The sequence below is a fragment of the Notolabrus celidotus genome, chromosome 2 (genome assembly GCF_009762535.1).
Source record: "Notolabrus celidotus isolate fNotCel1 chromosome 2, fNotCel1.pri, whole genome shotgun sequence".
Lineage (NCBI taxonomy): Eukaryota > Metazoa > Chordata > Actinopteri > Labriformes > Labridae > Notolabrus > Notolabrus celidotus.
The window spans coordinates 36661409-36688210 of record NC_048273.1 but is presented as its reverse complement, the minus strand read 5'-3'; the positions used below and the strand labels follow the sequence as shown (position 1 = coordinate 36688210).

At 38.8% G+C, this 26802-nt stretch overlaps 1 protein-coding gene across 2 annotated transcripts in view; it reads right to left on the bottom strand.

Annotated features, from left to right (window-relative positions):
- Nucleotides 1-26802, bottom strand: part of lpp (LIM domain containing preferred translocation partner in lipoma) — a 297770-nt gene that overhangs the window by 246149 nt on the left and 24819 nt on the right. For both annotated transcript variants that reach the window (XM_034706133.1, XM_034706143.1), the window contains exon 3: nucleotides 8615-8660. The gene's annotated coding sequence lies outside the window, so the exon portion shown is untranslated. The remainder of the gene's footprint in view (nucleotides 1-8614; nucleotides 8661-26802) is intronic.

Here is a 26802-nt window from a genome sequence, read left to right as displayed (position 1 = left end):
ATCGCCGTGCACTGACGACCCACAAACAACCTTATAACCAAAACTACCAACATTTACATAACTTGCATTTATTCACCTATAGGGAATACTTAAGTGGCACTGCAATATCCTGCCAAACTGTAATGTATGAAGTGTTGTTATGTTTATTTATTTTACAGCATTAATCACAAACTGCTTGTAGTTTCTGTCTGATAGTTAACAACAGTGATATCAGGTGACATCTCTCAGTGTGTGCAGCTAAGCTATTGTGTTAGCTTACATCATAGTTTTAAAGACAGACAGAACGACCTGCTCTGAAAGTCTGATGAAGTTAATAGGTGAGGGTTAATGCATAGTGAAATCCCAACAGGGTGAGCAAGACCCCAACAAGGCAGAGTGAGTGCTGCTCATCCTAAAGGGATTCTAATTAGCCTAACAACCTGCTCACAAACATAAATGAGACAAGTGTCACAATTTTGAACATTGTTGCTGTCATCATTACCTGGTTTAAAGCTGGGGTTGGTAGTCTCGGAAAACTAGCATGAATTTGAATGTAGCATTTCCTCATGACTCCGTCTAACCCCTCCCCTCCTCCCTCCGATCTCCTCCAAAATGACGCCCCCCCGCTCACATGCACGAGCGCCGCTGACTTGCGACCATATGATCGTGACTGATTCAAAACCAGTCCTCACCAAAACATTCTCATAGTGAAAGTTAAAAACACAAACAAACATGGCTGCTGTTAGCACTCACAACTGTCATGCTAGCATTATCCAGTTGTACTGGTGACACGATATCAGGAGAAAAGTTATAACACATATATAATACTGTAACAACTCTACTGTTTGTTAACCGTGTTGAGTGTAGATGTTCTTAATTCCTACAGTGTTGACAGTCAGTGAAGGGATCAGGAGAGGTGTAGAGTGTGTGAGCGGGAGAGGAGAGACAAGAGGAGAAGGTCTTCATTCATTCAAACACTGACTGTTGTTTTGTTGGTTGGCGTGATCACAGCCGACAGTGACCGGTTATTAAAGATCAACGTGTTCACGAATCGGCTCGTCATCACTACAGTGTCCGGACGGACGCTACAGTACATCTACATTTCTGTAGGACTTACTGAACGTCATTAATTGTTTTGCTTGTCAGAGCCCCAGTGGTGAGAGCTTTTTAGACTCTGATCCGGACTACAGTCTGACATCAGGTCAGAGGGGACAGGCCCGAGGTCGAGCGAGAGGGGCAGTCAGTAGAGTCAGGGGAAGCAGAGGCAGGGGACGATGAGTACACGCTGGGGAAATGTACGCGCAGGAGGAGGGCAGAACAGCAGGACGGGATTTGAATGGTTTAAAATTTTGGCACCCAAAAAACGGTGATTGGTTGGTGTTTTCCCAGGTTTACTCCGGCTGTAGATCGCAGCTTTTTTTTTTAGGAACACATCATGTAATGATTGCCATCAGGACATAAAGATCATTTTAACCAGTATGACAAAGAGTGTATCTAAATCTGATTACCAACCCCAGCATTAAGTGACTTTGTAGAGATCAGCAGCTTACTTAGGGCCCTATGAAATCCGTTTTTTTTGTTGTTTGTTTTTTTCAAAATTGCTTTATTTCCACTTTAATTGTTTAGAATTCTGTTTTTTCACCTTTTACGCTTATTTTACCACCATATAGTTTGTGCTTCTTTTGTGTCAGTGAATAAAATGTCCGTTAATGAAATGCAAAAATCCTTAAATTTATTGATGCAACACATCATTGCACAATTTTGCCCAGTATTTCAAGTCAACACATAATGTTGTAACATAACAATGTACCGATGTACCGCTTCAACATGTTTATTTTTCGGGAGGAGTGTTTGTGAGGAGATGCACGAGTGGTGCCACGAATGAGCGGTCCCCGGAAACATTTCCCCATACAAACGTTCCTTCTCCTCATGATGACAGCATTTCACTCACATTATGTCAATTTCTGCGATATTCCACGTTTAACAGTAGATTCCATTTTTATTGGCCAATTCCGCAATTCCATCCGCGATTCCGTGAACGCAGAAATTGTATGGCCCTACTTACTGTTGTCTGGTTTGCAGGACAGGAACTAAGAATTAAAACGCCCTCCATGTTATTTTGCCAACTGAGTCTCGAAACATTTTTGCCACAGTGTCAACAGGCAGAGATGAAATGTGCTGGACTTCATTCCAAATATTGGTTTAATGTGATCAGGTTGTCCCTGGCGTCACTTTTACTGTTGAGGATTAATCACCATTGTTTCTGGGTTTTGACCAATCAGAATCAAGTATTTTACTCAGCCAGATAATAAGATGTTTCTAAATGAATGTGTCATGCTTTAAGCGTTTCTTTGAGGTTCACACTGTTTTTTACACAACGCTTGGTCAGTTCTCAACTGCTATCTCAGCTGAACAGAAATTTGCAGTTCAGGATGTCATTGCTGCTGATAAAGGTTTGTGTGCAGAAAGACTTCCTGTAATGTAAGTTTTTTTATTATGGTGGTTTCTGAACAGCAAAAAAGCATCAATATTAAAAAGTCACTATGATACAACATAACCTCTTTGGTCAAGTGTTTTGACATCAGCTTGAGTCGAATGTGTACATAATGGCCGAGAGTTTAAACTTAATGTTGAGTCGATGAATGTTAGATCAGCTAATCAGGCAGAAAGGAGCAGCCTGCTAACAGCTCTCATTCTGAGGTCAACTGAGGGCACAGATGTTGCAGTGCCATCTTACTGTCTAAGGAGGTTAGTGTGTCAGTCGGGCGCAGGGTGTAAAAACCTTTACCAGTTTTAATGAGTTGATGTCTGACAGCGGTACAGTACAGTGCTGCAATCCTCCTGACATCAGGAGTCTGCAAATATGACAGCACAGTGGTTTCTCACAGCCACAGAGAGAAGTTAATGCACAATCATAAAATCAACCCGAGCTCTAGTAAACACATAATCCTGCCCGTCTTTCAGATCCTCCGCTACGTGTGTTTGTGTTGTATTTTAACAAGTCCACAGTTTTTCCAGTTGTTTCCTCAAAAAGAGAAGCAGCTCCTTTGTCTGCCCCGTCTCTCAGAGGGTGTATGTAACTGATTATTATTTCTAGAAGAATAAAATTGAAAGCCAGAGCAGGAAGGAAGCTTCTCGGACCACCTGTTCAACATTTTCATATTCAGTGAAGAAGAGCTCAGGTTCCCATATGAGCACCGTACCATCTGTTTTTAAAAATATATCAAATTTTGGTATTCTACCACGGTGCATGCTTTGCTAAACACAGACACCTCAGAGCATCCTCATCTTAGTGTGTGCATTCACAGTTTAGACAATATATGCTTTAGTATACATTTGCTGCAAATTCTAACAGAAGTGAAGCTTCTCGACAGTCACAGGCAGAAATATGAGCAGAGTTTGTCTCCTAAAAACTGACAGGAGTAAAAACACATAGGCATGACTGCAACACTGAGGAGCTTGTATCTTAAGTCGGTGAAAACACACATCATTAGTGTTATCAGGACATGCAAACATCATTTTGATGTGGCTGTTAACAGAGTTCTCAGCAGCTTATCAGAAACAGCTCCACAAAGAGTCGGTTAATCTGCAGATGAAGACAAAGACTCACTGAAGGCTGAACTAATGCACAGAATGCTTCCTGAATACGCAGCACTACAAGCTCTGTTGCATCATTTCATTTCAAGGTATCATAATAAAATCATCTTTTGATTTTCTGCTGTATATCAGTAGCAGCTGACAGTGAATGCAACCTGCACTCAACCCAGACAGTAAATATCCACAGATGTTGTCTTTGTGACTATCCTTATGTTGGTGTGCAGGAGAGTTACAGTATCTCAGTAACTGGGGGTTTGTTTATAGATTTTAGTGCTTTTCACTGCAACGTCGATTTTTTCTATTAAAGCTGAATCAGATTCCTGCAAGTGATCTGAATCATATTTTTTTTTTGAGTAAATTGAGGTCTTTAAATGTAACAGCCAGGCCGTTGTTCCTACATTCAGAGTATGAAGATGTGTGCACAGGTAGAGCAGCAGCTTTACACACACAGGTTCTAAGTTAGCAACAAATCCAAACTTCTTATTTATGTAGCAAAAGGTTGCAATAAATAAAACAGTGAGATTTAAAATAATGTCTGTGTTATTTTATACATTAGCAATGTTGTGAAATTAATAAATGCATAATAATGGTGGAACCTTGATTATCACTCAGGCTGTAATTGTTCCATCAAAATCTCTAATCTGGACAAATTGACATCACTGAAAAAGTCAAGTGTGACGGCTTGCTTCACACAGGATTTGAAGTCATAAATCAGAATCAGGATTATCACCAAGTAGGTTTAAACAAACATGGGATATGTCTTGGTGTTATCGCTGCTTTACCTTTACAAGGATTTTTTTTTTAAAACACAAAAAGGACCAAAGTGAAAAACAAGAAATACACTTAGAAAGATAAAGATAAAAATAACACAAACAAAATAATTTGTAAAAAAAATCTAAACATGTGTTTTGTGCATGAGAAGTGTTGCCAGGCCTGTACAGAGATTTACAAGGTGTTACCCCGAAAGTCCAGAGGATGCATTGCGCCAGCTTAGAGCAGCCAGGATCAGCTGGATCCAGCATAGATAGAACTACATACAAACAACAGGTTACAGAGCCTTTCTGTGGGTGAATGTCTGCTCATTTGGAGAGTATTCCATTACTTTTGTGCTTTGATCATCACTGAGTATGCTGCAGAACTGTTAAGTTTAGTTTTTGCAGGTTGAGTTTAATATGAATAATTTGGCTCTATTTTGATGTCATGTTACCTTCTGACAGTGATCATCTTAAAGTCCTGTTACCTTCTGACACAGTGATCATCTTAAAGTCTTGTTACCTTCTGACACAGTGATCATCTTAAAGTCCTGTTACCTTCTGACAGTGATCATCTTAAAGTCCTGTTACCTTCTGACACAGTGATCATCTTAAAGTCTTGTTACCTTCTGACACAGTGATCATCTTAAAGTCCTGTTACCTTCTGACAGTGATCATCTTAAAGTCCTGTTACCTTCTGACACAGTGATCATGTTAAAGTCTTGTTGTAGTCGACCTGGATCACACATATGTGGCTGTTTGTAGCTTACATCCATAATCGATGAGTATTTCTAATCTATACAATCTTTAAACGGTCGGGAGTCTGTTTATAGTGTTTTATTTTGAAATTGGCGGATGTTGCATGCGATTTTGTGCCTGACTTCCTGTCCAGGTCGTTCTTTGCGGTGCATATTGATGCGGGCTGGGCGATGGCTCCGTCAAAAACAGACTTGAAGCGCATCTCTGGTGGAGCGGCGCAGAGACACGCTCCCGAGACGCAGCGCTCCCTGTGGACCCTAGAGCATTGACTAGAATGGGAACGTATAATGCGACGCATCCTGTGGACTTTGGGCTTTAGAGATGCAGTGTGTAGTATTGGCAGAGCTCTGTTCTGCTGGAAAATATGGTTGAACAGTGGGATTCACACTCTGGGAGATTTGTATAGAAGTAGTACACAAAAATCTTTTGAAGAAGTAATCCAGGAGTCTGATCTCCCTCGCTCAAGTAGGTTGCAGTTTTTCCCACTTAGACACCTGCTGTCCTCTGTACTAGGCTCAAGAACTCCCCCACAGCATTCTAAATTGCTTTCTGGTATCATTGAAATGTTTGGGCTTGGCCATGAGGCCTCTCATTATTACTCTAAGATACTTGGTCAGGAAACTTCACTTCCGTCAGCCCTAAGAACTGTTTGGGAAAGAGATTTAAAACTCTCATTTGATGATATAGAACAAAAGAAGATTTGTCAAAATCATAGAAAACTGCCAAGAGACATTAAAGTAAGACTCATTCAGTTTAAAATATTGAATCGTTTTTTATTGGACACCCTTGAGGTTACATCACCTCAGTCTCAAAAATACAGCCGATTGCTGGAAATGTCTGGATTCTGAAGGGATATTACGGCATGCTCTCTGGCAATGCCCAAAGATTAACAACTTTTGGGAACAAATTCACAACTGCATAAAGGAGATCACAAGAGACAGTTTTGAATTCTGTCCTAGGCTATATGTAATGGGTGAGCCATCTTTAGTGAGAGGCCGCAGAAATGCAGAATTGATTCAAACAGCCATAATGGTGGGCAGACAGACTCTATTAGGAGGACGGAGAACGACAGATGCCCCTCATATGTGGTTCCTCAAACTAGGTAGTGGCCTCATATGAACAACTTTCCTGTAGACAGACTAACAGGTGGAATAAGTATCTTTTAAAGTGGAAGAGTTACCAGATCTTTATCATCAACTAACAAGGACACAGTATGTGATTCTATTTTATGTTTTTGTTTTTTTTAATTCTATTTGTTTTTTTATTTTCATTATCATTATTTTGTTACAATTTGATTTATTTGTTTATTAATCTTTCTTTCTTTCCTGTTTGTTGATTGAAGCAGATACACATTTTGTTTTAATTTTGTGCGTTTATGAAATTCTGTAAATGCATGAATATTGCAAAAAGATGAAAAAAGCACTACAATTGTAAATCATAAGAAAGAGATGCAGTGTGTAAATTTAAGGGAACTGCAGAGAAACCTTGCAATGTGCACAGATAGTAACACATTTAAAGCATGTTAACGGTGTGTATAGAGTGATGTTACATAATTATGTGAATAATGCATGATGGAATGAAAGTCCTGTGTTTGTTTGACTGATCCATCTCTCTGGACCTTCAACCCAAGTGGACTTTCCTGCTGCTCTGAAGCCAATAATCACTCTGCCACATTTCTGGAATGCTGGTTCCTTTTCTTCCTCAGCAGATTATGAAACTTCAGCCACACTTTGGACTTCGAACCCTGTGTCAAAATAACCGCACAGGGCCTGAAATGAACGCTACCTCTATCAATGCCTCCAAACTCAACCAGCTGAAACGTACTTGTAATAATAAATCCACTCCTTTGGTGGAGGCAGCATCAGGCAGGCAGGAGGAAGCTTCACTTTTTTGCGCTGCAGAGATCTTTCTGAATGAAAAGCATGTTGTTGTTGTTGTTGTTGTTGTTGTTTTCCACATGCGTGACTTTGTTTCCCTCCTGCTCAGGTCTAATTGAATAATTCAATCATGCATCATGAGGACACTTACTGAACGTCAACAGTGTACCCCTCTGCACTTCAGACCATCTCCCATGACGCATGAAAACGGACCAGGCACAGAAATTTAAACTAATCAGGCGATCAAAAACAAAGGAGCTACATTCCTGCTCTATAAATATAGATTCAGAATGAAACGATAAAAAACTGCACATCTCTAGAGTACATGAGATAAATCATAATAAATTAAATTAATGTTTGCTTTCTTGCACAAGACATGCAGAGAAAAGTATCCATAGAGCTGTCATGTGCAGAGGCAATAATCTACTTCAGGGAGAGCATGACGCAAAATATTAAATAACAGTAAAAATATTGATGTGTCATTAACTTTGATTATTTTGTTTCTAGTGTGTTCCGTGGGAGACGTTTTAAACCAAAATGCTCTGAGATACATGAGGGAAACATTGGAAAATGTCAGTTCAGTTTAAAAAGGAAAATAGTCCTGCATGCTTTATGTCCTTCTCAGCGTCACTAAATGTCTGATTGTGCTGACATCACACTCACCTCATCATATAGAGAGCTTCATTTTCTTTTTTTTTAAGGATTAAAATCGAATTCTTTATTCAAGAACATTCTTTAAATGATTTATTTAGGATTTGGGGAATGGTGGAAAGAAAATGTTACACAAATGAGAGCTGGGCGATGTTATGAAGATAACATTTTTCATATCAGTCAATATTGATAATTATCAGGATAAATATCAAATCATTATTTCATTTACATTTAAAGGCAGATTTTTTGACAGTTTAAGAAATCAGACAGTTTGTTAGCTTGTATTTAGATTGAATTTTCTGATAAGCTTCTTGAATCCCTAATTTTTGACGGTGCTAACTTCCTGTTCGCACCATTTTTTGAGTAAGACCAGATTTTTGTGACGTTTTAGTTTGAAGGTTCTTATTTTTCTCAGGTTGAGGTAATTTGTATTATTTGATTTAAATTTACAACAAAATTATATCACATTGTATACTGTGTATCAGTTTCTGGAGTATTGTTGTGAGTTGTGCTCTCCCTTTTAAGGTCACTAAGGATTACAGGCGTTTAAATATATCACATTTGTATCAAACATTTGTTATATTTCTATTGATACAAATTATATCACAGTAATTATGGTTATTGAATTATCACCCATCCCTAACACAAATTTGAACCCTAACTTTTGCCAATCTGGGAATTGTGCATGTGCAAAATAAATGTAAGTGAAGAAACATTCATTTGATTTCCTAACCTGTGCTAATCCGACAAATATTTAAATGACAAAGAAACATATCTGCAGGAAAATGACCCTAAATACTGCTGCACAGACTGCAGAGCTCTCTGAGGCGTAAAGTGACTGTGATAAAGTGCTATAAAAACAAACATTAACTTCACTAGATCCAATAAAATGAATAATAAAGAGAAACAGGCAGACAGGAGAGCTGTGTTCATGGAGGTCTGTGAATGCATGATATCAGAACGTTGAGAAAAGAGAGTAAAATGAGGTTGAGTACTTACCCAAAAACAAACTCTAAGTGACAGCGGGGACTTCAGGATCTGACACCTGAAAAGAGACACATGATTGTTATTGTACAGTTCAAATTAAAGCAGCAGGAAAGCAGTATGGAAATGTGAGTTTTTTCAAAAGAGACGATCATTTAGGGCGGACTGGATCTGGATCTAAAGGGTCCGATCCTGGGTTGCAGCTGCTGTTTGGGTGTTTATTTCATCTCTGTGCCTTTCCTTCATTTGTTTACTTTTGGAAAGTTGGCATTAAAGTGCAGCGCTAACTCTTCAAGTGAAATCCTAACTTTTGACTGCAGGGGATACATTCAAAAATGATAATTGTGAGTGAAATTTCTATTTCTGGTGTTGTGAATGTCCTACATTCTGTTTAGATACAGGTAAGGGTGGGGGTGGAATGATTTTTTGTCTCCAGGGCCCAAAGATGTGTATTCCTCTTGCTGAGGAATTCTTTTGTTCTGATAAATTGACATTGTCAGTTTCCCACATTGGCTCTGTGTGGCTTATACTATGGGGAACAGAGGTGGGAACACAGATGCTACATACGATCGGCGTCACTCAATGTGACAGTTGTTGTTTTTTCTTTTCTTTTGAGGGAGGGGGGTCTATTTTTCTAAATCTGAACTTCCAAGTCGAGGAAGCAGGAAGGAATAGGAATTAATACACCTACACTCCCCTTCTCCCTTCAGAATGGCAAAAATCTCTTTGTACCCACACCATAATTACTGGTGGGCGCCAGTTTGGGATTGTTATCCGTGCCTCCTGCACACTTTTTTTCTGAAAGTATAAAACAATGTTTTGAGAGCATGCAACTGACAACTGAGTCTTTTCTAAACTTGACTTCAGTTGTTTTTGCATGGTGTTAATGTTAAGGAACAAGTGACACTTGAAGCTGTTCTCCTTGTTGAAGCATCTCGTCCGTCTTTACAGAGGCGCTGTTTTCCACTCGCACAGTGAGTGACCGTGGAGCTGATCATGGAGGAGAAAGAACCAGCAGCCAGGCGCTGGAGACATTTTACTTAAATCAACTTCAAAATGATGTTTGATATGCTGAGAAATAAAATATATCTTCATGTTTCACTTTAACCTATTTTAGTATTAATTTCAAGGCTTTTTCTAGCTTTCACTTTTAATTGTGATTATATTATTCTGCTTTTCTTTATTACAATCAGCTCAGCTTGAACTGTGCGTACTTGATGGTCCATGAATTAATGTAAAATGTCATTTACAATGTATTCACAATGTATTTCAAGTTCTCTGTCATTTCTCTGGACCTGCTGACCGAGTGGAACTGAGCTGGACCTTGGAGAATGATTCAAATAAATTAAGAAGAAATTAAAACCTGACTGCGTATAAATGCAGGGCCTAAAAGGTTTCAATCAACAGATAGAATTTAATTTTTAACATCAAAGTATCTTGGTGTTATGTTAATTTGTGTAAGGGTGTATTTGTTCAATATAACAGAAGACATCCAGCAGGAAAACATCACCAAATGCACTAACCATGTCTCTGTTTCCCACACATAGGCGACACCTGGACGTACCACTGAAGTATAATTGGAAGCCGTGGAGTATAATTGCTGACCATATTTATTCATTTATTTTTATCTGTATGAGATTGCTATTAGCCGTCAATGATGATTTCTCTCTCTTACAGACACAGCATGTAGAAACAGTGATCATAGACAGTGAGAGAGAGGACCTCCGTTCACTCCTCCTGTTAGAGCGCTCATGGAAGTGTTACACCTTCTTTTAAATATGAACCTTCCCATACCGCTGTTTTAAATATTATGTGCAGCTGGTTGCTGTGTTAGTTTTGTATCTTTGCCTTAATGCCGCGTCATAAACAAGACTCGTTCACTGTTGATTAATTAAAAAGACACATACATGCAGATAGAAATGATCTGAGGTGGGGTGGGAGTGAAAAGACATAATTACTACATAAAGTAACCTAATATGAATATGCAACATATCTTAATGTAACTAGTGTGCAGTAATTCAATATTTTCAGTAGCTTCTTCCATGACACCTTGAGCCTCCTCGAGGTGAAGGGAGGTGCCTACTTGATAATCCTCATGTACGGGCTAACGCTGTTCACCTATCTCCGTCTATCTTCATGTTGTGGAGAACATTAGGCACCATGTGGAGGGCTGTGTAGCTCATCAGTTGAGCATGAATGTTGGTATGAAGACATGATGTGGTGGGTTTACACTGAGCGCCTCTCCTTTCATCAGAGTACCTTGTGTTTTTTCCAGGGATGCCAACAATTATGGATTATCGATTAATTGATTGTGAAAAAATTACTCAAATACATTTTTTTTCCCATTTTCTACCACGTGGATCAAACATCATGTGGTCTCATATTTGGTTCAGCTATCAGGGAGGTGTTTGAAGTTTAAAACATGTTTCATGTGAATCAGCTGACTGAAGGTGTGAGACGCTCAGCTGGGGGGCTGAGGCTGAGTGACAGGTCTCCATGAGAGCTTTTTCTTCTCTGCCGCCGGACTGATTCTGATCCGGTTGCGCTCCTGGCTGACACCTGACCACCTTCACATGCTTATTTTTCTCAATAAGAACAAGTAGACAGAAAACTGTGAGACACTGTGAGTCTGAAATATGTTTCTGTTCCCTTGTTGAAGTCTGAGCCTTCACTTTTTATGACTGTATGTCCACAGAGATCATGAGCCTGCTCCACATGTTGATATTCAGCATTAAACATTTTGAACACCTCAATACAATCTGTAGATATTCAATGCTGTCAGTGATATACATTGGGTCGTGAAGGAAATTTTGATTCAGGGGAAAAAATGCATTTGGCATTGTTTGTGACATGGTTTCAGTTTTTTTAATGATTAATCAATAATTGATCGTTAACATTTCCAAAGATCAATCACGGAAAATACTTGAAATTGACATCCCTATTCCAAACTAGCTACATCTGTTATCAACAGGAAAACATGTTAGTGCCCACATCTGGGTATTTTGGTTTCACTTTAGTACAACACAAGGAGTTGGAGACATGTCATCCCTCTTTCTGTACAGTCAATGATAGTGAGTAGTAGTATTTCTTTTTTATGCTTTAGGATTTATCAAAGTAAAAGTTGCACAGAAGCTAAAAATATCAGCGTAATGTCCCTGTGCTTGGATTTGTCAAAGATATGAGCTTAAGAACATTTTTTGAAACAAATTACAGCAATCACCCACCAAGGACTTTGAAAAGTGCCTTAATTGTTTCCATGAGCTGTATGTCATGGATTGTGCTGCAGCAGCTCCAGATTCTGTTAAATCGTCTGCTCAGACCGAAATAACTAACTTGCTGATGTTTTTAACACTGAATCTTTGTCCCACATCCCTCCTTCTGTAGCTCTACTTTAACTTCCCACCGCCCCCTCTCAAAGTTTAAAAACCCCCGGCTCAAAGAAATGCAGTCTGTGAGCAAGCTACAGTTTTAAAGACATAATATGAACGCACTTAAAAATAAAGAGACACCAACACGGCCTCAGTGTGAAGCTGCTGTGATTATTTTACCTGTGCTGAAGCTACTTACAGCTCCTGCTCATTGTACTGCCTTCCACGCGATATCTAAGCCACACTACTTCTCTATTGTTGGATGTGACCTTACTCAGCTGCACTCAATTAACCATGCACTTCTTGCAGGCAGGGCATGTATTTACATCAGATTAAGCATCATTTAATAGGTTTTTCATGAAGATCTGCCGTCACATCGCAGACCCTCAGAAATGTTCAAGCAAATTTTTCTGACGGTCATATAAAAATGAACCAATTTCTTTCAATGCCAAACCCATTATGATAACTTAGGTTAAATAATTTCCTGCCTTTAAGAGCACGAAAAAAACACACAATGAGCTAAATACTGAAATTATCAAAGCCATTTAAAATCCGGATGGAGTCATTTGCTATCAAACACAAGTGATCATCCAAGTACATTAGACCATTAACGCATTTCTAAAGAGCGACAATCTGTCAAAGAAATGTAATTTAGGCCTTGAAAAGGTCTTTATTTGTCAGGTTCTGATGGACGGCTTCACAGACACTGAAAACAAGTGCGTCACACTCTTCTCTTTTAAAGCTCATCTTTGTCTCCAGGCTGCACTCGGACCCACCGCTCCTCAGCTCTGGTGGGTCCATTTCCTCTGTGGACGCATGCTTTTTAAGTGCTCCTTCAATGGACGCTTTGATTGGGCCTTAATGTTTACAACCTGCAAAGAGGGTCTGAAGCAATGAAAAATACATATCCCTGAAAACACCATGGCCTTTTCCCGGGGCTTTATGGTGTATTTATAACCACTTCTTAACAGCATGGCTGCAAAGTGAAAGGCATGTGAGAATTAAATTAGAGCATGTTACCTTTTTCTGAAGCAGGTACGTTACAGAAGCACCGGGCTAACAGGAATGTGCCTGAGGGCAGACTGGAGTGCAGGAAATACCCTTGATAGGAAGCATGTGGCTCATTTGATTTCTACCTGACCTGCTAACCGTTCAGCAGAGCTTCACCTGGACCCCGAGTACAGGAGAGCTCTCCTCACTCAGAGCACGGCTCACTCGCAGGAGGAGGCAGCAGAGCGACTGACAGGCCTCAGGATGAACTCTGAACACTAACATGTGAAGAGGGGGGAACATTCAGGGTGACAATAATGATAAGAAGAAGAAGGGGATGACAAAGAGGGGTCAAGAAGAAAGAAATGAAGAGGTAGGAAAGGAGACAAAGAAGAGCATAGAGACGAAAATAAAGAAGACAAAGAGAAAATCAGAAGATGAAGAAGTGGAGATGACAAAGAAGATCAAGAGGTAGATAATAAGAAAAGGACAAAGAGAAGAAATGAAGAGGTAGGAAAGGAGACAAAGAAGAGGATAGAGATGAAAATAAAGAAGACGAAGAGGAAATCAAAAGAGACATCGGAGAATAAATTACACATGAAAAAAGAAAATAAGTAGAAGTAGAAGAAGAAGAAGAAGAAGAAGAAGAAGAAGAAGAAGAAGACGACAAAACATCAGAATTAGGGATGTACATTTTAAGTATTTTCCGTGATCGATTTTTGGAAATGTTAACGATCAATTATCGATTAATTGATAAAAAAAAAACATTATTATTCTTACGTCAAAAACAATGCCAAATAGGTTGTTTTCCCCCTAAATTGTATTTTCTACAGCAACAAAATGCAAATAACTGACGGGATTGAATACGGGCACATGTTTGAAACGCAGAATATCAACGATCAGGCTCATTAAAATATTCAACGAGGACATAATCTTATAAAGTGAAGGCTCATAATACTAACAGAAAAGTACTTCAGACTCACAGTGTCCAGTTTTCTGTCTACTCGTTCTTATTGAGAAAAATAAACATGTGTATTTGGTCAGGTGTCAGCCAGGAGCGCAACTGGGTCATAATCAGTCCAGCTGGAGAAAAGCTCAGACGGCTCTGATGTTGCTGGTCTGTAAACGTAGTGTACCTGAATTTCCCACCTGTCTGTTGCCTTCGTATCCAAAGGTGGGAAATGTCCTATTTAAAGCTGTCAACCTCTGTGTCCATGTTGTTGTTGGCAGCAGTTTTGTATTGATCCTCTTTTAAAAAGCGCACGTGGAGACCTGACGCGCAGCCGCAGCCGCCAGCTGAGCGTCTCCGCTGTGCGCAACACCTTTAACAGCTGATTCACATCGAAACATGCTTTAAACTTAAAACACCTCCCTGATAGATGAGTGTAATATGAGACCACATGATGTTTGTTCCACGTGCCGGAAAATTGATAACAAAAATGTGTGTTTCGAGTAATTTCTTAACAATCAATTAATCGATAATCGATTACTTGTGGTCATCCCTAATCAGAATAAGATGACGAAGAAGTAGAAGATGGAGAAGAAGGAAGAAAGATATGAAAAAGAAGGCAAAGAAGAGGAGAACAGAATAACATGACTAAAGAACTTAAAGATGAAGAGGACAAAAAAGGATGAAAGGGAGAAAAAAAGACAAAGAGCAAGAAGAGGATGAAAAAGTGGAGATGACAAAGACGATCAAGAGGTAGACAATAAGATAAGGACAAAAAAAAGAGGATGAAGATGAAGAAGAGAAAGAAGTAGAGAAGGAAAAGGGAGAGGACAAAAAAGGTAAAAGACAAACAAAGAAGAAGATGACAAAGAAAAAAGAGATGAAAAGTCAAAATAGAAGACGGAGAAGACAGAAAAAAAATGAGGGAAAAGAAGGTGAAGATGAAAACCTCGTAGCATTTATACATTCAAAGTTTTTAAAGTGTTTGACGGATTGAAAGGAGGCAGATTATTTAGAGTGAGATTACATCAGAAACCAAAACAACAAGGACAGGCGTCTGTTATAATCCTGTTTGAAATACTAACAAGTCTTTTTGAGTCATTTTTCTTTTTGGGAAACAAAAGTGAAGATAAATGTGAAAATTAAGGAAAGTGAGAGAGAGAGAGAGAGAGAGAGAGAGAGAGAGAGAGAGAGAGAGAGAGAGAACACACAAACACACTCTGACAGGTGAGTGACCCAGGGGCCTGAATCCAAAGTAAATACAAACTTAAAGCAAGAAGACAAGAGATGCAGAAACATAGAGGAGAGCTGAGTGATGATGAAAAATGAAACAATGAAAGATTTAAAGGATATTTAAAAATGTAAAAATGTGTTTATCTCCTTAACAAGATGATCTGATCTGAACCCGACACACAGGCTGCGATTCAGGGACGATGCAAAATGATAAATGAGGTAATGAGATATCGCCTGTTTACTGTCTCCACTGTTTCCCTGTCTCTTCTCAGAAATCATCTTACCACTTATTCTTTGATACTCATGTTTGACTTTACACATCTTTTAATGCACATTAGTTACATTAACTTTGTCAAAATACTTCCAAATGCATCTCTACCTGTCATGTAGAGTGAGTAACCTCAATCTAAATCCAGTAAACCATGAGCTAAAAGTAATCATTTTCCCTGTGAGATATGAATGGATGGAATTCAAACTTAAATCCATAAGTCGACTGATAATTGGGGGCCAATATTCAACATTTGGCCTATAATCTACACTACCAGTCAAAAGTTTGGAAACACCTTCTCATTAAAGGGTTTGTATTTATCTTAATGATTGTAAACACTGTAGATTAATACTGAAGACATCAAAACTATGAAAGAACATATATGGAATTATTGAATGAACAAAAAAGTGTTAAACAAAGCAGAATCTGTTTTATATTTTAGATTCTGTAAAGTAGCCCCCTTTTTCCTTCATGACAGCTTTGCACACTCTTGGTATTCTCTCAATCTGCTTCATGAAGTGGTCTCCTGGAATGGTTTCTAATTAACATGAGCCTTGTCAAGAGTTCATTTGTAGAATGACTTGCCTTCTTAATGTGTTTGAGACCATCAGTTGTGTTGTTCAGAGGTAGGGTTAGTACAGTCATGGCCAAAAGTTTTGAGAATGACACAAATATTACATTTTCACAAAGTCTGCTGCTTCAGGGTTTTTAGGTGTTTTTGTCAGATGTTTCTATGGTATAATGAAATACAATTAGAAGCATTTCATAAGTATCAAAAGCTTTTATTGAGAATTACACAGAATTCATGCAATAAGTCAATATTTGCAGTGTTGACCCTTCTTTTTCAAGACCTCTGCAATTCTCCCTGGCATGCTGTCAATCAACTTCTGGACCAAATCCTGACTGATGGCAGTCCATTCTTGCATAATCAATGGAGTTAGAGTTTGTCAGAATTTGTGGGTTTTTGATTGTCCACCCGCCTCTTGAGGATTGACCACAAGTTCTCAATGGGATTAAGATCTGGGGAGTTTCCTGGCCAAGGGCCCAAAATCTTAATGTTTTGTTCCCCGAGCCATTTTGTTATGACTTTTGCTTTATGGCAAGGTGCTCCATCATGCTGGAAAAGGCATTCTTCATCACCAAACTGCCCTTGGATGGTTGGGAGAAGTTGCTCTCGGAGGACGTTCTGGTACCATTCTTTATTCATGGCTGTGTTTTTAGGCAAGATTGTGAGAGAGCCCACTTCCTTGACCGAAAAGCAACCCCACACATGAATGGTCTCAGGATGCTTCACTGTTGGCAAGAGACAGGACTGATGGTAGCGCTCACCTGGTCTTCTCCAAACAAGCCTTCCTCCAGATGCCCCAAACAATGGGAAAGGGGATTCATCAGAGAAAATGACTTTACCCCAGTCCTCAGCAGTCCAGTCCCTGTACCTTCTGCAGAATATCAGTCTGTCCCTGATGTTTTTACTGGAGAGAAGTGGCTTCTTTGCTGCCCTCCTTGACACCAGGCCTTCCTCCAAAAGTCTTCGCCTCACTGTGCGTGCAGATGCACTCACACCTGCCTGCTGCCATTCCTGAGCAAGTTCTGCACTGGTGGTGGCCCGATCCCGCAGCTGTAACACCTTCAGGAGACGGTCCTGGCACTTGCTGGACTTTCTTGGGCGCCCTGGAGCCTGTTTGGCAACAATTGAACCTCTCTCCTTGAAGTTCTTGATAATTGGATAGACGGTTGACTGAGGTGCAATCTTACTGGCTGCTATAAACTTCCCTGTTAGGCCCTTTTTGTGCAATGCAATGATGGCTGCACGTGTTTCCTTGCAGGTAACCATGGCTAACAGATGAGGAACAATGGTGTCATGCACCATCTTCCTTTTAAAGTGTCCAGTCACTCAATCATGACAGATTGATCGCCAGCCTTGTCCTCATCAACACCCACACCTGTGTTAATGTGTGTGACACCTGTGTGTCATTGAAATGATGTTAGCTGGTCCTTTTGTGGCAGGGCTGAAATGCAGTGGAAATGTGTTTTTGGTGATAAAGTTCATTTTCAAGGCAAAGAGGGACTTTGCAATTAATTGCAGTTGAGCTGATCACTCCTCATAACATTCTGGAGTATATGCAAATTGCCATTATAAAAACTGAAACAGCAGACTTTATGAAAATTAATAGTTGTGTCATTCTCAAAACTTTTGGCCATGACTGTACACAATGGATAGCCCTATTTGACTACTGTTGTAATCCAGATTATGGCAAAACCAGATTATCTCATAGTTTAGATGTCTTCAGTATTAATCTATGATGAAAATAATTAAAATAAATAAAAAACATTGAATGAGAAGGTGTGTCCAGACTTTTGACTGGTAGTGTGTAAAAGGGTTTTATTTTACTGACAGCCGATAAAATTAATGAATCAAAAAGACGTTGGCTCCTCTGCAGGCGTGTCTTTCCCTATGAGTCTGTTTTCACTCAGCACTCTGTCTCACCTCATCTATTGCTGTTGTACATATTCATCTATGGTAGTTACTAATGTTGTAACCTAGTTTTATGAATGGCAGGTCCACATTCATTATTTTAACAGACTACAGAATACATATCAATTCCAAATATCAATCATACGTCTCATGAGCTACTAATTGTCAGTATCGGCCCTGAAAGACAAATATAAGTCGACCCCTACTAATTTATGTGTTTTAATTGTATTTTTTTTGTTTTAAATGTCACTCTGATTTTTTTTTTTTTAAATGAAGAGGCATCTAAAGCAAGGATTCAGGTTTCCAAGAAATCCCCCATAAAGGATAGGGTGTTGAATTAATCTTGCTCGTCTTCGCTTCAAAATAAAGATCATTTGATCGAAAAACGACGCCCCTCTTTGATATTTTATGAGGAAAATCCTCAAACTGCCCTCTACATATCAGACATTACTACACTAAACCAATAATGTTGGCTCTTAATGACATTTATAGAAAACAAAACTCAACAATAACAGATTGTTGATTGAGATAAAGTAACAAAATGATTTTCAGCCTATTTATGAGTGGGAGAAAAAACGCTCGAGGCTCACTTCTCAGTTCTCGATGCTTTAAGTACTCACAAAAAGCTTTAGCACAAAAAACACACAAATGCAATCCCTAAAAGGTGGCAGAGCAAATCCAGAGCTTTGCTTTGTGTGTCTACACCTAATTTGGTGCTTCTACAACAACAGAAAGTTGCACAAGTGCAGGATTAAGAAGAGTAGGGAATGCTTCTAATGTACATGATGATCTGTCCAATATTAACACAAGTGACCTCAAGCCTGACACGTTAGGACCCTTTCAGCCGGTCTGCAGCCTAAAAAAGCACGCAGGAGCTCAAATAACAAGCAGGGAACATATAGATTACATGCAGTGTCTGCGCTTAGTGCGGCTGCTCTTTAGTGCTTGATCCACAATGCGTGCTACATCCTATACAATTAGATAATCCGGTAATGAAGCAGATTCTGGGGCAAGTCACTTAGACCCAGATCCCAACCTTTAACCTTTAATGTATTCAGACATGATATGTCATGAGAATAGAAAAACACAAAGAAGCTTTTCTCTTCATGCTGTGACAAATCCAACAATATGAACAATATGAAGTCCCCTCCACCTCAGTCTGTACACTTGTAATAGTATTAACAATGCTTTAAAGTCCAAATCTTCCTGCATTAGTGCTCTTAACAGCACCATTAATGTATGCTAAGCCTCAGCTTTCCACATTTGTTTGTTCATTTGAGCGAACATCCTTCATGGAATCCAATTGAGGTTAATCAGAGTAAGAAACACAGACGACATCAGACAGGAAGAAGAATCCATGAGGTGAGGAGGTGACTCTTCAACAGCATCTTACTCACTATATAGAGATGCTGAAAGTACTCACATCGCTGTCGTTGTCATCTGACCACTTAAAGCCTTTTACAATGAGCCCCATTCATTCCACACACACTCACTGCTGAGGTTTCAATGAACAGAGACATTCTGCTCACAGTCAATTAAAGGGATGGGGAGATGATATTTACTGATATTGAGTAGGGCTGGGCGATAAATCCATATTATCAAGTCATTCATATTCCTGATTTTTAGGGGTGTAACGATTCATCTCCTACATCGATGTATGGATTTATATTCCTATGATCTGACTACATCAATCTGTGCTCAGCAAGTTGGCCTTCCAGACGACATATATGAATCAAACATCGTTTTAAAAGGTAATAAATGGATTGTATGGATACTAGGAAATAACACATTGGATTTAAGCACGGCAGACTTTATATGGATGTGGGTTTTTTTTACACTTTTAATGATAAAGACGTTAAACGTTACTCAATTCAGGCTGCCTGTCTGTGACGTCATCACCACGCACCAACAGACAACAAAACATAGCATGGTGGACGGCAGAGGAGAAGCTGGTGAGTGAGAAATGATCAAGCCATCATTACGGTCCAGTGAGAGGAAACACTTTCGCTTTTGCAAAAACTGAGCGGTTCTAAATAAGTCGCTCTCTGTTTGTAGGATATGATAAGGTCAAGTAAAGTTACCACGGCAACACAACAAATCTATCCAACCACCTACTAAGGCACCATGGGATTTCACACAACGCAGACCGTCCAGGCACCTCTTGCAGTGTTCATCAAGGTAACATCAGCTCTGCAGAAGCCTCAGGCCTCTCCAGCATGTTTAGTCAGAGACTAGGACAAAACTCGGCTCAGGCCAAAAACATCAACAACAGGAATCTAGGACTGTCCAGTATCAAGGGATTTACTTCACAGTCACACTGGTTGAATTTTTAACTGAAAAGTTACTGAATCGATTTCAAGTCACTGAATCGTTTCAGATCGTATCGTTCCAAGTGAACCAATATCGTCCTTTAATCGAATCGACAACCACGAATCATGATACGAATCGAATCGTTGTTAAAAAGAATCATTACACCCCTAGTGATTTGGGGAAAATTATAGAAAATAAAGATCTAGATTTTCTCTTTACTTTCTCTGACTCTCCCATTGGGCTCCTGTAACTCACAGCCTCCCTCCTTGATTACTTCCTACTGAGACACGCAGCACAACAACAACAACCACTTTAATGAAGAATCTGTTCTCTGATATGGCACGGTCTCATCAGTCGTTTGGTTCTGGTTCTGGTTCTGGTTCTGGTTCCGTTCTGCGACATACCTCCAACAAACCACACCACGCTGCAAAGTTTGTTCACAGGCTGATGCAGCTAAAGAAAGCACAACTAACTTATTTCAACATCTTTCACAGAAGCATGCAGCCGAGAGGGAGAAACAAGCAACAAAATAAGTCTGATACAGCCCACAAACACCCGCTAAAAAGCAGCCAACATATGTGGAATATTTTTCCAAATGCATCGTGTATGACAAGAGAGGGACAGGATGGAAAGCTGTTACTGATCACGCTACATATCGCTAAAGATGCAGTGCCCATATAGTGCCCATACAGTGGCAAAGCCTGGGTTTGTCCGCATGCTTACAACTGTCGGCCCCAGGTATATTCTACCCAGCCCCAAGTACTTTGCTGAAGTTGCCCTGTCTGCTAAGGTTAGGAAATTAAATATGGATGAATTGATTGTTAAGAACTTACTCAAGCACGCATTATTCTGTTTAATGTTCTATAACATGGAAGATGGTTGCGCTCCCAACTGACACCTGACTACGTGGACATGCTTAGTTTTCTCAATAAGAATAATTAGAAAGAATACTGGACACTGTTAGTCAGATATATTTTTCTGCTCAGTTCTCTTGTTGCAGCAATTTGCTATATTTTTGACTCGAGTTATTTTATCAGTAATTGATAACTGATAATTAACATTTACTAAGATTGATCACAGCGAATATTCAAAATTTACATCCCTAATTTCAATAAAGAAGATACTATTTATCTAGTAGTAGTAATAGTAGTGTGGTGTATTCAGTCATCATACATAACACAATCATTTTTTACAGTAGACACTTTCAATAAAGCACCAGTAGTGTATCAAATGATGACTGAAAAGGCCTAGGCAGAAGCATAATGCTTATTTAGGCCTAGCCTACATTTTCCCATATAAAGCTACCAGCTTCCCAAGTGTAAAGAAACAACCAAACAAAATTTACATGATGACTTATTCTCATTGTTGACCAACAAATCTCTTATTTTTCAGCGACTGAAATCTCTTTGTTGAATCACAAGAGGAATTAAGTTCGATTGTTTAAAAACAGTTTTAGGCCTACAAAGTCTTCTTCACTAAAAATTGATAGAGCAGTAAATGATACACCTGTTCTTGAAAAGTTTTAGATTTAGACAGTTCAACCCAAACTCATGAGAAGACTGGAACGTTGCTAATTATCCTCTATTCCTGAACATTACTCACAAGCAGCATAAGATGGCCTCCTCATTAATAAATGATCTGTTATTCGAATAATAATGTTTTTTTTTAATCAATTAATCGATAATTGATGGTTAACATTTCCAAAAATCGATCAAGGAAAATACTTAAAATGTACATCCCTAGTATCAAGTGATGACTGAAAAGGTCTAGGCAGAGGCATAATGCTTATTTAGGCCTAGCCTACATTTTCCCAAATAAAGCTACCAGCTTCCCAAGTGTAAAGAAATAAACAAACAAAAAACAAAGCTAACAAACAAACAAAATTTACATGATGACTTATTCTCATTGTTGACCAACAAATCTCTTATTTTTCAGTGACTGAAATCTCTTTGTTGAATCACGAGAGGAATTAACTTTGATTGTTCAAAAACAGTTTTAGGCCTACAAAGTCTTCTTCACTAAAAATTGATAGAGCAGTAAATGATACACCTGTTCTTGAAAAGTTTTAGATTTAGACAGTTCAACCCAAACTCATGAGAAGACTGGAACGTTGCTAATTATCCTCTATTCCTGAACATTACTCACAAGCAGCATAAGATGTTCTCCTCATTAATAAATGATCTGTTATTCGAACAAATATAAAAGCCACTTCACTTCCTGGATGTGAGTGTGAGGTGACGTGAAGACTCAGTCCCAGGTGTAACTCTGTCAGAAGTCAGACTTCCAGCCAACAGAGTGATTTGGGTCAGTAGGTAATTGCATTGCTGGCCCACAGGGGACCTGTTGGCAATTAATCCTGCCAACGAGCCGCATGAAATATGCACACGTACAGCGTGCCAGTAGTCTGATAACTGCAGCTCTGTTAGCTCTGTTAGCTCTATCAAAGAGTGATGGTGTATAACGACGCTGCTGACACCAGTGTCTGACAGCGATGATGACACAACCAAACTGAGGCAGAACAAAAAGAGCCTGATACAGGAAGAAATCAGAGCTCCTCCTACTTCATAACATAGTCGCAGAAATGAGGGAGTCAGAGGATAGCCAAAAACAAGTGTTTCACTAATACAAAAAAATGCTGATATGAAAAAAAATACATAAAAAAAATATGAAACATTTAGGAATAGAGGCATAATAATAATACTAATAAAAATAATAATAATAATATGCTTTTTATTTATTGTCACATTGCTTTCTTTTTATTTAGTTTCCAGGGATGTGATTGGCTAAGCACAAGAAAGCAGGATTTACAGAGCAGAGAGCTGGACATAACAAAGTTATGATAAATAACCAACAAGTTATGTTTTAATATAACAATATCTGCACCCTAAGCTCCTTTTGTTGTTAAATGTACCCAAATAATTGGTTTCATCAAGCTTGATGAACTACAGCTTTAAAGAAAGTTTCACTCACCAGCCTACATGTTAATATCGAGTATTATTTCTGCTGTAAAGATCGTCTTCTTTGAATGGGTGTGTATGTGGTTTCTGGTGTTTCTGCAGTTAGCCTCAAGAGGACGCTCGATGAATTGCAGTTTATAACACTTCCGCATGGGCTTCATATTTTGAGACCGGAGGTTGCCGCTTGGTTCAGACTGAACACCAAATTACCTCCTCGTGGGTTAGCCAAAGTCTAGTGGGTCAACTTTTCAGGTCAGGAAATCCAGAAAGTGTAGATAAATCAAATCTCTGAACAACACGTGTATGTCTTTAAGCATTTTCTGTAAATCTTTCATTATTTTCTGTTGTTTATTTGTTTTAACTGCCATAAAAATCCTGTACCGGGAGAAATAAACTCAAACAAGTGAAATGACAGAGAGACTCCTGAAGAAACAGCAATATGGAATGCAATAAGGAGCCCATAATCGATTTTAATATATATATATATATATATATATATATATATGTATATATATATATATAAAAATATACATATATATTTATTCATTTATTCATTTATTTATGTATTTACTTTTCTTAGTTTATTATAAATGTCATCATGATTAATATTTGACTATTGTTGTTACTATTATAATTATACTTTTACATATATATATATATATATATATATATACACTACCGTTCAAAAGTTTGGGGTCACTTAGAAATGTCCTTATTTTTGAAAGAAAAGCACAGTTTTTTTCAATGAAGATAACATTAAATTAATCAGAAATACACTCTATACATTGTTAATGCTGTAAATGACTATTCTAGCTGCAAACGTCTGGTTTTTAATGGAATATCTACACAGGTGTATAGAGGCTCATTTCCAGCAACCATCACTCCAGTGTTCTAATGGTACATTGTGTTTGCTAATCGCTTTAGAAAGCTAATGGATGATTAGAAACATCTTGAAAACCCTTGTGCAGTTACGTTAGCACAGCTGAAAATGGTTTTGCTGGTTAGAGAAGCTGTAAAACTGTCCTTTCTTTGAGCTAGGTGAGCATCTGGAGCATCACATTTGTGGGTTCGATTATACTCTCAGAATGGCCAGAAAAAGAGAACTTTCATATGAAACTCCACAGTCTATTCTTGTTCTTAGAAATGAAGGCTATTCCATGCGAGAAATTTCCAAGAAACTGAAGATTTCCTACAACGATGTGTACTACTCCCTTCAGAGAACAGCAGAAACAGGCTCTAACCAGAGTAGAAAGAGAAGTGGGAGGCCCCGGTGCAAAACTGAACAAGAAGACACGTACAGTAGAGTCTCTAGTTTGAGAAATAGACGCCTCAAAGGTCCTGAACTGGCAGCTTCATTAAATGGTACCCGCAAAACACCAGTGTCAACGTCTACAGTGAAGACGCGACTCCGGGATGCTGGCCTTCTAGGCAGGGTGGCAAAGAAAAGACCATATCTGAGACTGGCCAATAAAAGGAAAAGATTAATATGTGCAAAAGAACACAGACATTGGACAGAGGAAGATTGGAAAAAAGTGTTATGGACAGACGAATCGAAGTTTCAGGTGTTTGGATCACACAGAAGAAGATTAGTGAGATGCAGAACAAGTGAAAAGATGCTGGAAGAGTGTCAGACACCATCTGTTAAGCATGGTGGAGGTCATGTGATGGTCTGGGGCTGCTTTGGTGCAGGTAAAGTGGGAGATTTGTAAAAGATAAAAGGGATTTTGAATCATGAAGGCTATCACTCAATTTTGCAACGCCATGCCATACCCTGTGGACAGCGCTTGATTGGAGCCAATTTCCTCCTACAACAGGACAATGACCCAAAGCACACCTCCAGATTATGCAAGAACTATTTAGGGAAGAAGCAGGCAGCTGGTATTCTGTCTGTAATGGAGAGGACAGCGCAGTCACCAGATCTCAACCCCATTGAGCTGTTGTGGGAGCAGCTTGACCGTATGGTACGCAAGAAGTGCCCATCAAGCCAATCCAACTTGTGGGAGGTGCTTCAGGAAGTGTGGGGTGAAATTTCTTCAGATTCCCTCAACAAATAAACAGCTAGAATGCCAAAGGTCTGCAATGCTGTAATTGCTGCAAAGGGAGCATTCTTTGATGAAAGCAAAGTTTGAAGGACAAAATTATTATTTCAACTAAAAATCATTATTTCTAACATTCTCAATGTCTTGACTATATTTTCTATTCATTTTGTATAGAAAAACATAAAATTGTCTGGGTGACCCCAAACTTTTGAACGGTAGTGTAAATATATATATATATATATATATATATATATATATATATATATATATATATGTGTGTGTGTTGTCTTTTTTTCTCCTTTTTTGTAATTATTATTATTATCATTATTATTCTACTATCTGTTAGGGTCCATTACTTCTTTTTTCTCTTCTTTAGGTGTATCTAACCCTGTCCTCTTTTATTACTACCCTATGTACACTGCCATATGGTGTGGAGGGTGGGGGCTGGGCGTTGGGGGGTCAATAACATGGCTGAACCATCACTTGTGCTATGTTTTGCAATGTCAAAACCACTGTAAAACAACCAATAAATAATTGATCACAAAATTATATATATATCTATATATATATAGATATATATATAGATATGTATGCATAAAAGTAATATATTCCAGTATATGTTAAATTGTAAGCCTTGGCTGGATAACAGATATTTGCAAATAAACTGTACTAAAAGTATTTCCATTTTAAAAAATGTAAAAACTAAAATAAAATATTGAAAGCTTGTGTTAAAAGGAACACAGACCTTGTTTTGATCTCCAGTAATTCATAATACAGACAATATTAAACGTCTATTCAGAGGTAAAAATACACTCTTTCATAACTTGTTGTTGGCATTGAAGAGTAAAAATATTGTTTTAAGTTGTAACACTAACTTCACCCTCTGACATCCATCTTGTTGTCATTCTAATCTGATTTATGGCGCTGCTGTTTATATGTTTTGGCACTTCATTAATGGCTCTGTGTTTTGCCGACAACATGCTTCAGTAATTTGAGCGTCTTTAGAGGCTGGCATCTGTCGCCGCATGCCAAGCAAGTGTATCAGTCACTTTGACTAAAGTGTCCCATTAGCCTCCAGCTCCTGCCTAATCTCAGATTAATCAGTTAGTGGCATCTGATCCTAAATGATAGGGGCACGGAGTGAAATGTCACTCCTGGCACACAATCACTCTGCTGTCATTATGACAATGTTAAAGATTACTGGTGTTTACTGGTTACGAAAGTGTTGATGAACAGTCACTGGATGGATGTCAGAAATGTCATGAATCTGGACTCAATTCAAAACTTAATGTTCAAACACAAACCTCTCTTTGACTCTAGTGTTTTATAAGTATTCACCAGGAGCGTCATCTAAATGTGAGGCAAAGAAGTTTCCTTCTTTTAACGGCAAAACCCCCTAAGAAATCCCTACGCTTAAACCAAGGCTCTCTGATATCCCAACAACAGATTACGTGGTATCTTTGTTCACATAATATAAGGTCTAGAGACAGGAATTTTTCAAGAAATGTGCCAACATGGGGACAAGGAAGAGATGAAGAAGTTCAAACTGATAAGATAAATGGTTCAGCAGAGCTACACGGCTACTGAGGAGAAGAAAATACCTCAGAAGTTCC